We start from the raw sequence: 17,358 nt of genomic DNA on the forward strand, positions 1-17,358 counted from the left end.
CTACTAACTCATAAATATAGCAACCAAAGGAGTCTGCTTGTGAGTGATGCCTGGGGTGGAAACTCTTCATTTGTGACAGGCAGTTGGATATAGTGTCAAAGCAGATTAGGCACTTGAGAGATTTTTTTTTAACATTAAACAATATTTTGATGACCACAAATTTCAACAATTTTGCATTTTTGTTTTTTGTAAATGTCAAAGATTGTTTCTGCTTCCTGATGAGACTGTGTAAATTGAATTAATCCCTGATAGTCTCTTAAATCATTCTGTATATGATTCATGAACATTTAACTGGAAAGCCTAAGTCTCTCTCTTAGTTATACAAGTAGTTTCCTTTAGGGTTCTACAAGGAACTAGAATGGTGTACTCCTTTCTTTTCTTTATTTAATTTACCCTTCTCCTAAATTCTCTTAGGCAGGACTTAAAAGAACTCTATAAAATGGCTTACTTTCTGTTTGATTTAAGCTGTCCCATAATCAAAGCATTGCAGAAACTCCCTCAAGGGCACAGCCATTAAAGAATTCTTTCTAACAGTCATCACCCAAAAAGAAACAAAACAAAACAACGAAGACATTTCAGTGGACTCCCCAAGTTCTTGCTGAAGAAAACTACTTCGTGCCATATGTACTGATTGCATTGGATTAATTCAGTTATAGAAATGTCCTCTGCTTAGTGATACTTTGACTTAACATATATAATACTTAAGATCAACTGTATTTGCTCCCAGTGGCTAAAACTCCTGGAGCACTGTTTCCCAAACTTGACTGATGGGAAGACCAGAAGAATCACCTAGGTCAGTTGTTAAAAATACAGTTTTCTGGGACCACATCAGACCCAGTGACTCCTGAGATCCTGAGAAGCTACACCTCTAACAATAAGTATTCCAGGTGATTCTTACCATTCAAGTACATTTGGGAGAGAGCTTTGGAAGGAAGCTAAGAAGTACACTGGCTACCCTGAAATAGAGGAGTTAGGGACTTAAATCAGTCAGAATGACCTGATGATACAGTGCTACGCACTAAGAGTCTCAAGACTGACCAGGTAAGAGTGCTTGCCCATAGCCTTCCTGAGATATGACCAGTAGGGAACAGTCACACTGCTTCTTTTGGGGCAGAGTTGGGTGATATTATTGACTAGAACATAGGCTTGAGCCAGACCATCTGCATTTGAATCCTGGCACTCATGTGACCTTAAACAAAATTTGCACCTTCATTTTTTTAATTTATAGAATGGCTACAATAATAGTGTCTACTTTGTGCAGTAATGTGAGAATTTAAGATACTGTTTTCATTATTTAGGAAGTAACCTAGTGAGAGAGCAGGTAGGTAAGAAAAGTAATTTACAATACCCTTTCAAGGAAGAATGGAGAGCTTCTGGAAAGATACAGAACAATGCAACCTCTCCCACCTACCTAGGTATGACAACAACTCTTGCTGGCCTTAGTCCTTAGTTTTTTATGTTAAAACACCCATAGCATTCAAATCCAGACCCAGAATCTAAATAGCAACTCAGGGATGTTTCCATTTCAAAACCAGGAAGCTAAGGTGGATTATGGAAACAAGTCAGCTTGCTGGTGGTAGGTTAGTGTTAGCAATGCCATCTATTAGGGTTTCACTTCATCTGAGTTGTTCCCTTCATTTACTAGTTTTGTCATTCGAGTCAGTTGAGTCCCTGAGGGCCCTAAGTGCCTGGTGACTAAGGCACCAGACATTTGGTGACCACAGCTGAATGTTCCTACCAGAGGCTGTTAGAGGGGATACCTCTTTCTAGACAATATTTTATTTCTTGAGAAGACTGAAAGAGGGGACTTGGGACCAATAATAATTGCTCCTGTGGAAGGCCAGCCTTTATGCTGGATGATCCAGTATTCAGCCCAAGGTTTAGGATCAAGTGGCCAGTGGCAATTGTCAGTCACAAAATCTCTACCATTTTTGAAAGTTATTTCGGATGGTATTCAATAGCCTGGATTAAGACTTTATTTTGAAGTCAACATTTTCTCTAGTATCCCTTTTTTTTTAAGATTTTTTTTTAAAGATTTTATTTATTTATTCATGAGAGACACAGAGAGAAAGAGAGGCAGAGACACAGGCAGAGGGAGAAGCAGACTCCATGCAGGGAGCTTGACATGGGACTCGATCCCGGGTCTCCAGGATCACACCTCAGGCTGCAGCCGGCGCTAAGCTGCTGCGCCACCGGGGCCACCCTTTTTTTAAAGATTTTTATTTATTTATCCATGAGAGAGACACAGAGAGAGAGAGAGGCAGAGACACAGGCAGAGGGAGAAGCAGGCTCCTGATGTGGGATTCGATCCGAGTCTCCAGGATCAGGCCTTGGGCTGAAGGTGGCACTAAACCACTGAGCCACCCAGGCTGCCCTCTAGTACCTCTTTCAAGCCCAACTAAGTTTAGCAGACTTGGTCAGTCCTCAAGGTGGTTATCACAGACTGCATGGGGATTGAGCAGCAGAGCAAAGGCAGCCTGAGCCCTTAGCAGGCCAAGAAAGAAGAACGAGCACTGTCATTTATCAAGAAAATCAGTTGCTTGAGTAGAAGCCATATAGGAACAAGATGCTCCCATCCTAAGGATCTAGTCCTTAGAATTTAGGAGACTTCATTTATATTCTGGATGAGATTATGATGTAACATGTGGACATTAATTGCGTAATTCATAGATCTGGCTCTTCATGGCCCATTTTACCAAACCAGTATAAATATCCATCTAGAATTCTATTTATTCTCTTAAGAACTCATCAGTTTTTCTTTCCTCCTCTGGATATTGTCAGGCCTGTGTCTCTAGAGTCTAATGAAAACTAGGAACCCAGCGCCACAGCCCAGTCACAGGACCTCCTCTACTGGGGCAGAGAACCCTCAAGGGAATTAAAGCTACTCTCCAGAAATAAGAGGTTTCCTTTAGAACTCAGAGTAAGACATAAATCACTAAATCAGACAAGAACATACACAGTAATAAAAATGCAGAAAAAATTTAAGAGCTACAGTTTCTACCTTTTCAATAGGCAGTGCATATAAAAACAGCAATAGCTACAAGGGTCAAAAATACTGTTAGTCCAAATAGAAGATTGTCGCAAATGTGAGTTACTTTTTATTTTTATTCATTTATTTTTTAAAAATTTATTTAAGACAGAGAGAGGACACGTGCACATGATGGAGTGAGGGACAAAGGGAGAGGGAGAGAGAAAGAATCCTCAAGCAGTCTCATTCCTGAGCACAGAGTCCAGTGTGTGATCCCTCCACCCTGAGATCAAGACCTGAGCCAAAATCAAGAGTCACATGCTTAACCAACTGAGTCACCCAGGCACCCCAACAGTTACGTTTTTTTTTTCAAATATTATTTATTTATTCATGAGAGACACACAGAGAGAGGCAGAGACACAGGCAGAGAGAGAAGCAGGCTCCTTTCAGGGAGCCTGATAAGGGACTCGATCCCAGGACCCTGGGATCATGACCTGAACCAAAGGCAGATGCTCAACCATTGAGCCACCCAGTTGTCCCCAACAGTTACTTTTTAAAGAAGAAAACCTTATCAGTTGCAAAGCTTCTGTCTCTCCTTTGAGATAACATGAATTATGTTCCTAGAGGGTCCACTGCAGGGGTTTGCTGTACACAATATTTTTCTAGCATGCCTATGTTGAAATTGCTATAATTGAAAAGAAATTTCATTTTTGCTTTGGTCTAAATAGTTTCTGGAAATGTGCTTTCTTTTAAAAGAACCAGAACAATACACTTAGAAACAAACAACAAAAAACTTTCAAAACTTTAAAACAGAGGCTTAAAATCCTCCCCTTCTACCTATTTCCTCTGAGGCTTGCTTCAGTTCCTCTTTTTCCACAGAGTCCAGAATGTAAACAGTGATATTATTCTCTGGACTATTGTAGTGTTCTGAGTCATAATGTACTTTCAGAGCAGTATGGAAAATGATGTCAATATTTTTTATTTTTTAATGTCTTCTAAAGCCTTAGCTTTATTTATGAATATTTGAACTTGCACAATTCTGTGGGTGTTTCATAGAACTATGACATATCAACTCTTTTTAGCTTCAGGTATTAAAATTTAACTTCAAGAAGCACAAACCCCACTAAGCAAGATGAAAAGCTTTTATGGGACTCCTGAGTGGCTCAGTGGTAGAGTGTCTGCCTGCCACTCAGGGCGTGATCCTGGTCTGGGATCGAGTCCTGCATTGGGCTCCCTGCGAGGAGCCTGCTTCTCCCTCTGCCTATGTCTCTGCCTCTCTCTCTCTTTCTCTCTCTGTGTCTCTCATGAATAAATAAATAAATAAAATATTTTTTAAAAAAGTTTTACTGATCTGTTCTATAACATGTGTTCATAATTAATACCATACTGTACACTTAAAAATTTGTTAAGAGGATTGATCTCATGTTACATGTTGTTATTATAGTTAAAAAAAAAAAAAGGGAAAAAAGGGAGAAACTGACAAAGACAAAGACAAAAGCAGGAAGCAAAGAACAGAAGTGTCCCTGGATCATAAAAGCACTGAAACGCTGCCAGGATGCCCATCTGTGGCTTCTTCATCTCCTGATTACTCTAGAATGCTGTCTTCATTCCCTGCAGCTGTGGAACACCTACTCCTCCATACTGCCAGTGGCTTCAGATGTATAGCCACAGAATCATCACTCAAGAGGTTGTGCCTTTCCTACCTCAGATTAGAGAACTCCAAGGAAAGAGTCTTACTGTCCTGGATTGTTTTACTGGCCATTGGATTGTATGTGATAGACCACACCCATTATACCTACATCATTAAAACAGGAGCATTTCCCCCCAGAAAGGTTATACTGAACAGAAGAGAGAGGCCATGGGAAAGACAAATAACAGAAGTTGTTGGCAGACCAGTTTTGCTACCCAGTACCCCAAAGTGTGCAAAAGTGTGTACATACACACACACTGTCTCATACCATTTCCAGGGTTTTCCTGGAATGCAGCATTCCACATACAACTGCAAATTCATGCACCCCTCTCCCAGAAGTCTGTCTACCTCCTGTGATAGCCCTGGGCCCTGGATACTTAGGCTATGTCCATTCATCCAGGTCAGCTCTCCGTATGTCTTTTTGTGACTAATTCACCCATCCTGAACTGAAGCAAATAATAAGTTATGAGCACTGTGCACCCACTATACAAGGTGAAGGTTGAAAAGTAGGATAATTTGAATAGTGGAGAAATGGAAGTGATAGAAAACATGGCATATCAAGCCACATTTGCCCATATTTCCTTTTGAAACACCACCAAAATGATAGCCAAGAGATTATTTTGAGTAAAAACCCACAAGAAGAAAGAAAAATGGAAGATGAGACAATAGCAACGAGAATTTGGGAGCAGAAGCAGATTGGTGAATGGAAAACTGATTTTGCAGACTGGAGAAGACCAAAGCCTCAGCTGATAGTGAGAGGAGCCCAGAAGAAAGCCCTCCCCAGGAGTGAGAGGGCAGAATGACCGGCTGGAAGTCTATACAGGAGGTACTTAGAACCACAGAACGTCTACACAACTGGGTAACTGCCCCTACCCCACTCTGCCAAAGAGTTGAGGTTTATGTTTGGATTTTCTGGAACAATACAACCCCCATAAGACCCTAATTGTCTTAATTATCTCACCCTTGGTGGGCAGAGACAACCCAGCTCCCTTCCTTCCCACATCATTCTGAAGACTTGAAGAAATCACTGCTCCATCCTGTTATTCCTCTCAAGGTGCTTGGAACTCTGGCCATAAGGAGCAGAAGATCTCAGTCCCAGGATCCTAGAGGTTATAGTTTAACCAGTTGCTTTTCTCAGCAGCCGTGTAGCAAAGATTGAAGTATTCCCTCCCTCGGATGGAGACACTTTTGCTACCATCCACACCTCAACTTGACTCAGCTAGTTCCACTCAGTGTTACTCCCCACTTCTAGTATTTCTATTTTAGTCAGAAACCTCGGCTGTAAGTGACAGAAGCTCAGTTTGAATTAGCTTCAGGAAAATAAGGAGGTTTTTTTGTTTTTTGTTTTTTTTTCTTAATAGAGGGAAAGAGTTCATGCACATGTGAGCAGGGGAGGGGCAGAGGAAGAGAGAGAAGGAGAGAAGCCAGCTTTGCACTGAGCACAAAGCCCAACGTGGTGCTCAGGACCCTGAGATCACAACCTGAGCCAAAGCCAAGAGTCAGACACTCAACTGACTGTGCCACCCGAGGCGCCCCTGAAGGTTTTTTGTTTTTGTAGCCAAACTGGGAAGAGCATAGTGGTATTTGGCTGGGCCTCAGGAAGGACCAGAGCCAGCCAAGGGAGCTCTCACTCACTTAGGTGTTTCCTTGCCTCCCCTTGGCTACCCTAATGCTCCTTGCTCATCTCTGGTGTGTGTTAACTGCTTCTTCCCTAACATAGCTACCTTTCAGCATGGGAGGGGATATATCCCTGAGACCTGTATGTTTATACTTCATAACCTTACTACCCTATAGTGATTGACCTTCTCTTTGTTCCAACTTGAAAACTCCCAATGAAAGTTCTTTTTGGTCCATCTTGGATCATGTTACCCATCCATGGGTTATCTGTTTGGGGCCCCATCTAGAATTACATGGTTGAATGGGTAGGGGTCAGTTCTCCAAAGAAGGGGGTCTGCTGTCTTTGGAGAACATAGGGTGCTGAGGAAACACATAGCTATAGACTTCTTTTTGGGTGATTTCTGAAAAAAATTGCATTCGTAAATATATCACCCCTCCAGTAGCATAGATTGTTAGGAGGTCCTTTTTCGCCCTACCACCTAATTTTTATTTCTCTCAAGAGTTAAATAATGCTTTCTATTCTGTTCAGTTTATAAAGATTTATTGTGTTGGGATATAACACTGTCTTTGGGTGCTAACAGGTAAATATTAGAGCCATTAATTTTAAGTTGTCACCAATTGCTAGGAATCTTAAGTAGAGGCAAGATTTTATCAGTCAAGAGTTTTTAACTTTAACACATACAAGAAGGAAAAGGCATTTTAGGGGACAGGAGGGAGAGAAGCGCAGGGAGAGAGAATCCCAAGCAGGCCCCATGCCTGATATGGGGCTTGATCTCACTGCCCTGAGATTGTGACCTGAGCCAAAATGAAGAGCCAGATGCTTAACTGACTGAGCCATCCAGGTGCCCTGGGAAAACATTTTTAAAGTCCAGAAGAGACCATAGTATAAATATTATTTCTGAGCTGAAAACATAGAGATGAGTTGCACTATAATAGTATTAAAATGGCTTTCTGAGTGGGCACCAATATAAAGATTTTTTCTTGGTATCTACAGAATGACAAATGCTACGATCTGTTGTGTTTTAGACTGAAGACAGCAGAGGTATTGGCACAATTTAAAAAGGAGGCAAACTAAATTAGTTAAGCCAGAAACTCTCCATTTCTGGACTCAGGCTATTGATCTTCTTCCCTCCCGTGAAATGAGAATAAGAAGAGTTTGGTTGATGGGGCACCAGGGTGGCTCAGTTGGTTTTGCGTCTGACTCTTGATCTCAGCTTGGGTCTTGATCTCAGGGGTCATGAGTTCAAGCTCTGCATTGGGCTCCATGCTGAACATGGAGCCTACTTAAAAAAAAATTTAAATGAAAAAAGTAATTAATTAAAGAAGAGTTTAGTTGAAAAGCAAGAATTAATGAGGACTTAAGCATGATCATGAAACAACTAGCTTGCATGAATTCTTCATGAGGATCTCTCCAAGACAACAGAAGAATTACCTTTTTCTCCAATCTATTTTTGAAAGACAGAAAAGCAGAGTAATTGAAAATTAACACATAATCTTATGGGGCTGCAGGTTCCTCAGTGTTGGCAGATTTCCAAAGTCCATCTGATGGCCCAGGCAAACAGCCAGGTTTCAGCTGCTTCTGGGCTGGGATTAAATTCCATTTCCATTCAAGCATTTAAGGTAAACCCTTCAGCAATTCTAACTCAAGTTAGTACAAACAAAAAGCTTGAGTATTTCTAAGTCCATACTTTAAAGCTTAAGTTTGAAAAATTGAAGCTTACAGAAGCATAGTAACCAATAGTTTCCTCCTCTCACTAAACTGAGGCTAGCGGTTCTCAATGTGAACAAGAATTACATCCATTATGAACTGTCAGCAAAACAAAGGGGAAGAAGGAACAGGTCTGGGGAGAGAAACCATGAGTTCAGTGTTGCCATGTGCAGATTGAGATGCCTGAGAGATCCTGAGAGTGAAGACAGGCTTTATGGATTTGGGATGTGGGGGTCAAGGAAGGAGATGGATGATTCTCCTCCAGGTTCCTTTCTGGCTTAAGTTAAGATATTTGTAGTTGAAACACAGGAGGAAGATTTGGGCAAGAAGATAGCAAGATTATGTTAAGGTAGAAGTGCCTGAGGGACACAGAGGAACCAGACCTTAGCATGAATTCTTGTCATCCTGACTCTTTCAGTTACCTCAGATTCACACTAGCAAAGAGCAGGCAGGTACTCAGATCCAACAAACAACCGGTAGAACCTAAATACACCCACCCCACCCCACCCACACACAATTTGACCCATTTTTCATATCTGCTTTGGAGGCTATTAACTTAAATACCTCTTGACCACATGTCCTCCTTAGAAGCTGACTCAGTGCAGCATGCTGCTTTGTAGTGATGTGCCAAGGGCTTGCACAAATCACAGAAATACCATAGCAATGCTGAAACTCCTATGGTGATCCAGTTTAACCAATGTTTTTCATTCCTCTTAATGTCAAACTATTAAAATATTTCAACTTACTGTAGTAAAGCAGATATGTAAAACAAATCAGTGCTGGGATGCCTGGGTGGCTCAGGGTGTGATCCCGGTCCTGGGATCAAGTCCCACATTGGGTTCCCTGCAAAGAACCTGCCTCTCCCTCTATGTCTCTGCTTCTCTCTGTGTGTCTGTCATGAATATATAAATAAAATCTTTTTTTAAAAATAAAAAATAAGATGAATAGAACAAATCAGTGTTGTGGTAAAAAAAAAATGTTAATTATTCTGTGGATCTAATTAGGAAATCTCCAGTCTACTTCCCACCTCACCCCCAAAAAACAGAGGGCTTTTTCTGAAATGCAAATCTAATGAAATTACTCTTCTGATCAAAATTTTCCAATGGCTCTTTCATTCTACAGCATTGTCCAATACCATGGAGACCAATATGGTAGCCACTAGCCGTGTGAGGCTGTTGAGCACTTGAAATGTGAAAAGTGTGACAGAGGAAGTGAAATTTTAATTTTATTTAATTTGAATTAATTTGAATTTAATGTGGTTAGTGGCAACAGAGTTCTACAGGATTAGGCCCATATTCTTCAGTGTGGCTTATGAAGCTATTCGAAGCCTTGTTAGCCTCCTCAGCCCTGCCTTATTTCACTCTTTTTATTGGCTTCTACACGGAGAATTACTCAGATCCCTAACAGCTCTCTAAGCAGATTTCTGCATATGCTGCTTCTGCCTTTAGTGCCTGCCTACCCTTTTTCCCTTTATTCCCCTCTCTGTCATCTAATTCTTCCTTCTTAACTTAGCTTCAACTCCTCCAGGCAGCCTTCCCTGATACTTAAAACTAGATTAAGTGTTCTTCCTCTGTAATCCATAGCATCATCTGTATATATCAGTGTATTGTAACTACCTGTTTGTTAGATGCCTTTCTAGATAGACTATAAGCTCATTGAAGGTGAGGACTCAACAGGCTTTATCCAGAAACTTACTTTTCTCCAAATCTTGCTATTGCTTGCCCCTTAATCAGTCTTCCTCTGTTAGGAAAAAGATTTTCTTCTTCAGTTACTTCAAGCACATGGCATCTTACAGCATTGCCTTCTTTTTTTTTTAAAAAAAAAAAAAAAGATTTTATTTATTTATTCATAGAGACACACACAGAGAGAGAGGCAGAGACACAGGCAGAGGGAGAAGCAGGCACCATGCAGAGCCTGACATGGGACTCGATCCAGGGTCTCCAGGATCACGCCCCAGGCTGCAGCGCTATAAACCGCTGCGCCACCAGGGCTGCCCATAGCATTGCCTTCTTATTCCATTCAGAGCAGAGAAATAAGGGACATGAGTTATATTGAAGTATCTGGTTCTACTCCAGCACTGCATTGTTCACTCTCTAGCTGCCTGCACCCCTGGTTATGTGTCACTTTCCTCTGTAAGTATGAGAAACCTGACTCTTATCACCTGCCATCCATGTACCTATTTGCTTACCCCTGGTAGCATGGATAGTGATTTCAAAATTGATTTATTTCTTCAGTAGATTACTGAGTTATAATTCATTCACCATACGACCCATCCACTTAAAATGTATGATTCAGTGGTTTTTGGTGTATTCACAGAGTTGTGTAGCCATCACCACAATCAATTTTAGAACATTTTCATCACCCCCCAGATTGATTTACTACTAAAATATCACTCACTGCAGTGTGGAGAATTAACTGTGGTGGGCAAGAGCAGAAGAAGAAAGCAAGCAAGGGCTATTGGGTGGTCCAAGTGGCACTTGCAAGACTTTCCAGATGAGAAAGGATGGCAGCATTGGGGGCTTGAGCTTGATGGTTGGGTGAGTGGTGATGCTCTTCACTTAAACTGGTCATTGGGGGGTGCAGCAGGTGAGGAAGTGGTTGGAGGGAGTCAGGGATTCTAGTTTGAACATGTTAAGTTTGGGATGCCTCTTAGGCAGCCATGGGGAGATGCTGAATTGGTCCTCAAATATACAATCCTGGAGCTCCAGGGAGAGGGCAGGGCTGGAGATGCAAAGTTGTGAGGATTACAGTAATACCTTTTTGGTAAGATTATCCTGAGAATAAGCAAAAGAGCATATGTGAAATTCTCTGATAGGGTCACAGGCGCTTTGTTGATAATGACTACTACATTATCTTCTTTAATCCTTCCTATAGTCTCTGAAGTAAGTAATACATGAAGTATTAACTTCATGTAGATTTTATATTCTTATTATTTTACAGATGAGGGGACTAAAGCAGAGAGATTAATGTCCAGGCTCACACAGCAAGCAGATGCATGTGGATTACACCCAAGATTGCCTCCCTCCAAAGCCCATGCTCTCCTGCCTCCTGCCTAGTAATGAATCAGGTTCCTGGGACTACAAACTGCCACTCCAGACACAGCCTCTGCTTCTGACTTTGTCCACACGACAGCTGACCTTTCATCCCCTCTGTCTCTACTCACATCCCTTCCCCTTGTTTCCTGTCCCCACAGAGGTGTCTCTTCTGTCAAAGGTCTCTTGCTGCCGATAGAGCTTCTCCTGAAGCCATGAGACATTCTCCCCTAGACTAGGAAGCCCCCTTTCTTTTGGAGAGTGGGTCTCACACTGGAGTGTGCATCAGGAGCACCTGGAAGCTGGTTTCAAATGCGTAGAGCTGGGAGGGTGCCTTACAAGGGAGAAAATGCTCCTCATTTCCCCGAAAGGAATGTGTTCATATCGTAGTCACTCTTCTTTTAACTCTGGTTTATGCTACTCACCCTTCCTTTTACTGATCTCCCTAATTGGATAAAATTCTACTATTATGTCTTCTTTTCTTTCTCTTCTTAAGTAATCTCTACACGTAACGCTGGGCTTGAACTCATGATCTTGAGATCAGGAGTCACTTGGTCTGCCGACTGAGACAGCCAGGCGTCTCCTGGTATGTCTTCTTAAAGGACAGTGTCCCTCCCATCGTAACATTTTCTACATTTGCCATTTTACATTTATTTGTTTGATCATCTCTTTTTCTACCACATGGTGAGCACCAAGAGAGCGGCAGCTGTGTCTGGGCTCTGCTTGAGTGGTGTACTCGTCTCCTGGCACAGTGCCTGACACCTTGTAGGTGCTCTAGACATTGACTCAAATGCCCAATTTCCACCAGAAGTGCTACAACTATTATATATTCAGCCATGAAAATCACCTACTTTTATCGATTAAATTGACATTTGTCAGCTTAGAACTATTATTATTATTTTATATTTATTACTTATATGTGATTCCAAACTATTCCAAACTACTGACTTTGCTTTAGAAAAACAGATTTCTTTTTTTAATTTTTTTTTAAATTTATTTATTTATGATAGTTACAGAGAGAGAGAGAGGCAGAGACACAGGCGGAGGGAGAAGCAGACTCCATGCAGGGAGCCCGATGTGGGACTCGATCCCGGGTCTCCAGGATCGCGCCCTGGGCCAAAGGCAGGCGCCAAACCACTGCGCCACCCAGGGATCCCTCTTTTTTTTTTTTTTAATGTATTATTTAACAGAGAGCACAATCAGGGGGAACTAAAGAGGCAGAGAGAGAAGCAAGCTCCCCATCAAGCAGGAAGCCCAATGTGAGGCTCAATCCCAGGGTCCTAGGATCATGACTTGAGCCAAAGGCAGACACTCAACTCACTGAGCCACCTAGGTGCACCAAAAAAACAGATTTCTAAAGCAAAACCTATTTGTAAGTTCTATTACAAATAGATTCAAAACCTATTTCTATTTATATAGAAATTTATATTGTATCAAAAGGAAAGCATTTAAATTCAAATCTAGAAAAGAACCTTTGAATATGAGTATGTATATTACATATATATCTAACATAACACCCACACCCCAACACAGGATTGTCAGAAAATTCATGGACCCTTATTTACTATAGACAGCTACTGATAATGCTTTTTATTTTGGTTTAGATCCCGAGTTATCTGGAAAATGACACTACCTCTGAATAGCAGTCTTCATAGAAAGTTAAAATGAAGTTTAATGGACTGTTGCTTCTATAGTTAATGCTTCCAGTTTCTTTCCTGCCATTCATTCCCTTTGGAACATCCCCTGGTCAGATTTTCACTTCCTGCTCACTGCCAAAACCTGTTCTGTCAAAGAGACCAGTGACTTCCTCAATGTTAAATCCAATGATGAATTTTCAGGATTTAATCTGACTTGATCCATCAGTAGCCAATGATTACTCCCTTCTACTTGAGATACTTTCTGGACTTGCCTCCAGGTATCCTGCTCTTCCAGTACTTCTCTTTCTTTGGGGCCCCCTTAGCTGGTTTTTCCATACCTCCTTGAATTTTCTAAATGTTGGTATGCCAGAGGGACTACTTCCCTTTTCTGTTTGTCCTCCCTGTAGGTGATGGCAACTGAACTCACGGCTTTTAATACTGTCTACATGCCGGTGACTTCCACACTTCTTTTTCTGGCCCAGACCTTTTTGCTGAGCTCTGACCTCGTAGATCTTCTCACGAGTCAATACCTTCTCCTAGGTGTCTAATACAAATCTCACAATTAGCATGTTCCAAAACTGAGTCCTGTGTCTCCCCCTACCAAACTTGCCTCTCTCTCAATCTTCCTCATCTCAGTTAATACAATCTCATTCCTATAGTGGCTCAGTCAAAACTCCTGATGTTTCTCCCATCTAAGGTGTCAAATAATTAGATCGGCTTTATCCAAAAACACTGTCAAAATCTGTCCAGGATCTTGCCATTTCTTACCACTTCGACAGCTACTACTATTCTCCTAGCCACTCGTCTCTCATCTGGAAAGTTGCAGGAGGCTTATCACTAGCTGCTTCTTCCTCACTCTGACACTTCATCTTTCAAAGAGCAGATACTCTTATTAGAATATAAGTTAGGAAAAAAAAAAAAAGAATATAAGTTAGGGCATACTCTGCCTCTGCTCAAAACCTACCAATAACTTCTCATATCACAGTAAAAGTTGAAGCCCTTAAGATGGCCTTCTATAACATTGCAACTTTTCAGTCTGTCTTACAAGAAGCAGTTTTATTTTGTTTTAATTTCTAGTTTGAAGTATACTAATACTTTGCAAAAGTATGATAAAAATGAGTTACTGCAGGGGCACCTGAGTGGCTCAGTTGGTTAAAGCAGCCAACTCTTGATTTTGGCTCAGGTCATGATCTCGGGGTCATGAGATCAAACACTCTCCCCATCCCTGTTCCCTGCTCCCACTGAGCACCAAGTCTGCTTGTCCCTCTCCCTCTGCACCTCCCCTATTCTTGCTTGCTCTCTCTCTTGCTCTCTCTTTCAAAATAAAATCTTAAAAAAAAAAGTTACTACAGAGAGAACTTCCATGCTGGTCATGGTGAAGTAACTGGTGTCAGATTAGTTCTCCCACTATAAACTTCTAGAAAACTATTCTGATTAAACCAACTGTTTTCAGAAATTAGATAGTAAGTAGGGCAGGACTGTTCTCTGAGGGAAAGGAAATAAATGAGGAGAGCCCTATGATTGCCCAGGCTTTCTACTGGGAGGCATTTACCCAAGTCCAGAGCTGGAGACCAGCAGTGCAAGCCTTATTTGCTGAGAATAAGAAGAGAGATTGGAGTTTGGGGAGGCTGGAATTTGCCAAGAGGAATACCAGAGGGGAGGAAGCATACCAAGAAGGAGCTCCATAAACCTGCATATAGGTCCCTTAAGTCTTTGGCTAAAAACAAAGCTACATTTGCATGGAAAGATTTCACCAGACCACCACAGAAAAACTACCGAGGAAAGAACAAGTCCTAGGGCTTTGAAAGTGGAACAGCTACTCAAGCTCAGCCTGTTGTTTGGGTTCCAGCCAACTAGAGTTTTTTTTTTTTTTTTAATTTATTTTTTATTGCTGTTCAATTTACTAACATACAGAATAACCCCCCAACTAGAGTTAGAGACATTATCAAACACTGGGGAGCATTCAATAAAGACTTCAGAAAGGCCACACCTTAGGAGTAGGGTGAAAATAGCCCTAGCTGAAAGTGACTTAGATCTGTGCTAATGAAACTGTAACACAGACCTCAAAAGGACCAATGTGTCCACAACTAAGTTAACTGACTACCAGATTCTTTATAAGAGAAGATGACAAAATCCAAACATCTGACAACATAATCCTTACAATTTCCATCATCCAATAAAAATTTAGAGGATATAGGAAATAGGAAAGTTTGGTCTGATACCAGAATAAAATTAGTCAATATAAATAGAGCCAGAAATAACAGGTATGATGCAATGAATGGAGATAGGCTTTAAAACAGCCACAACAGATACAGAAAATGTAAAGGAAAATATACATAATGAGGAGAAAAAATGGAAATCAAAAAGAAGCAAACATAAACATAATTGAAAGCTTCTGCATATATATTCTACTTCAATGACAGAGTTTTATTTTTTATTTTTTTTTAAGATTTTATTTATATATTCATGAGAGACACACACAGAGAGAGAGAGGCAGAAACACAGGCAGACGGAGAAGCAGGCTCCATGCAGGGGGCCCGATGTGGGACTTAATCCTGGGTCTCCAGGGTCACACCCTGGGCTGAAGGCGGCGCTAAACTGCTGACCCACCCGGGCTGCCCAATGACAGAGTTTTTAAATTAAAAAATATAACTTCCGGAGTTGAAAAAGATAATACCTAAAATGAAAAATTCAGTAGATGGACTTAACAGAAATTACAGAAGAAAAAATCCACTGAACTTAAAGACATAGCAATACAAATTATCCAAAATGCAATGCTGAAAAATGAACAGAGCCTCCAAAATCTATGGGAGAATGTAAGCAGCCTAACAGAGGGAGAAGAGAAAAATTATTTCAGGAAATATTTTTTACCAGATTTCCAAGTAAATTTTTACAAATTTGATGAAAACTATAAACCCATAGATACAACAAGCTCAACAAGCTATCACCAGGATAAACAGAGAAAACCATACCAAGGCACATCACAATCAAATTGCTGAAAAGGGATCCCTGGGTGGCGCAGCGGTTTGGCGCCTGCCTTTGGCCCAGGGCGCGATCCTGGAGACCCCGGATCGAATCCCACATCGGGCTCCCAGTGCATGGAGCCTGCTTCTCCCTCTGCCTGAGTCTCTGCCTCTCTCTCTCTCTCTCTCTCTCTGTGACTATCATAAATAAATAAAAAAATTAAAAAAAAAACAAATTGCTGAAAAACAGTGACAAAATATTAAAAGCAGGTGGAGGAAAAAAGATGTTATATATGGGGGATGGGGAAATAAGATTTTGAAGTTATTTTTCATTAAGATAATGCATGCTAGCAGGAAATTGAATGGCATTTGAAAGTAGTAAGAGAACCTGTTTTTATTCCTTCTAAAATATATAGATTTCCTAGCTTTATCCACTGAAAAGGTCTAGAAGCAGGGATTGTCCAGGAAAGAGAGCAGCAGTACCCTAACTATGATCTCTACATACTCTTTCCTCATAAAGGGAACCTGCAATCCTTGAAGGAATAGTTGAATAGGAATAGTTGCCCAAGTGTGGGGCAGGACATGCAGAAGTTGAGACTGGCGCATCTTACTGTGCCAAGCAAGAAAGCTAATGACATCTGATAGATATATTAGATTAACACAGGAGTCTACTTACAGGGGCTCCCACTGGCCAAAGATAGGACAATTTGAGCATCAAAAAGATGATTGTAATGGATTGAAGCAATCAGACACATAAAAATCTATGAGTTCATAATAATACTAAAAAAGAAAACTCCTTGGTAACCATTGGAGGTTGCTAGGGTACTCGTTCATTGTTCTGAAATTTGTTAAATAGTAAGAAATGCCAACCATTTGTTTTACCTTTTCTGAATGATTAGTATTTCAGGATGAACAAATAGAGCAAACTAATGAATACAGAAAAGATGATAAAATTGAAACTGGACCTTTGCAACCCCACAAGAAATAGTGAATCTAGGCAAGAATCATTAGTAAATGCTAAAACTATTAAGTGAGAAATTGCTGAGGGACTTTATAATGGAGAGATGTAACCAATAACATCTGCATCCACTGATTAATATTTATATTCCATTATGTGCTCCCTATTTGATTTATAAGTGCACCATATTACTTAGAACAGATTCTAGCCCCTTCTCAAAAATGAAACAAAAGCAAAAACTTTAATCAAATACCCAGATCTAGCCACAGGGGATAGAGAAACAAATTAAATGGCACCAAGGAAACAATCAGTCAAATCCAGAATGTAGGGTATGCTACCAGATAACATGCTTTCTTCACAAATAACTGACATGAAACAAGGAAAAGGAAGAACTGTTATCAATTAAAAACTGAAACATATCAACGAAATGCAAGGTGTGTGGACCTTGTTGGAATCTTGATTCTAAATGTAAATGTATATTTTTTTAAGATTTGGGAAAATTTTCAGATGGACTGAGTTAAAATTTTCTTGTTAAATTGTATTAGGTGTGATGATGGTGTTGTGGTTGTGTACATTAAGTATTCCCAAATGAAATAATAAACTGTCTGGAACTTGGGGTGCCTGGGTGGCTCAGTCGGTGAATGGTCTGTCTTCTGCTCAGGTTATGATCCTGGGGTACTGGGATCCAACCCTGTGTTGGGCTCCCTGCTCAGTGGAGAGCCTGCTTCTCCCTCTCTCTGTGCCCCCTGCCCTGCTCATGCTCTTTTTCCACTCTCTCTCTCTCA

The 17,358-nt window shown here is 40.8% G+C and overlaps 1 protein-coding gene across 18 annotated transcripts in view; it reads left to right on the forward strand.

Annotated features, from left to right (window-relative positions):
* The window catches only part of DTNB (dystrobrevin beta), a 244,948-nt gene that overhangs the window by 167,971 nt on the left and 59,619 nt on the right, over positions 1-17,358 (forward strand). The window lies entirely within an intron of this gene.

The sequence above is a fragment of the Canis lupus genome, chromosome 12 (assembly GCF_048164855.1).
Source record: "Canis lupus baileyi chromosome 12, mCanLup2.hap1, whole genome shotgun sequence".
NCBI lineage: Eukaryota > Metazoa > Chordata > Mammalia > Carnivora > Canidae > Canis > Canis lupus.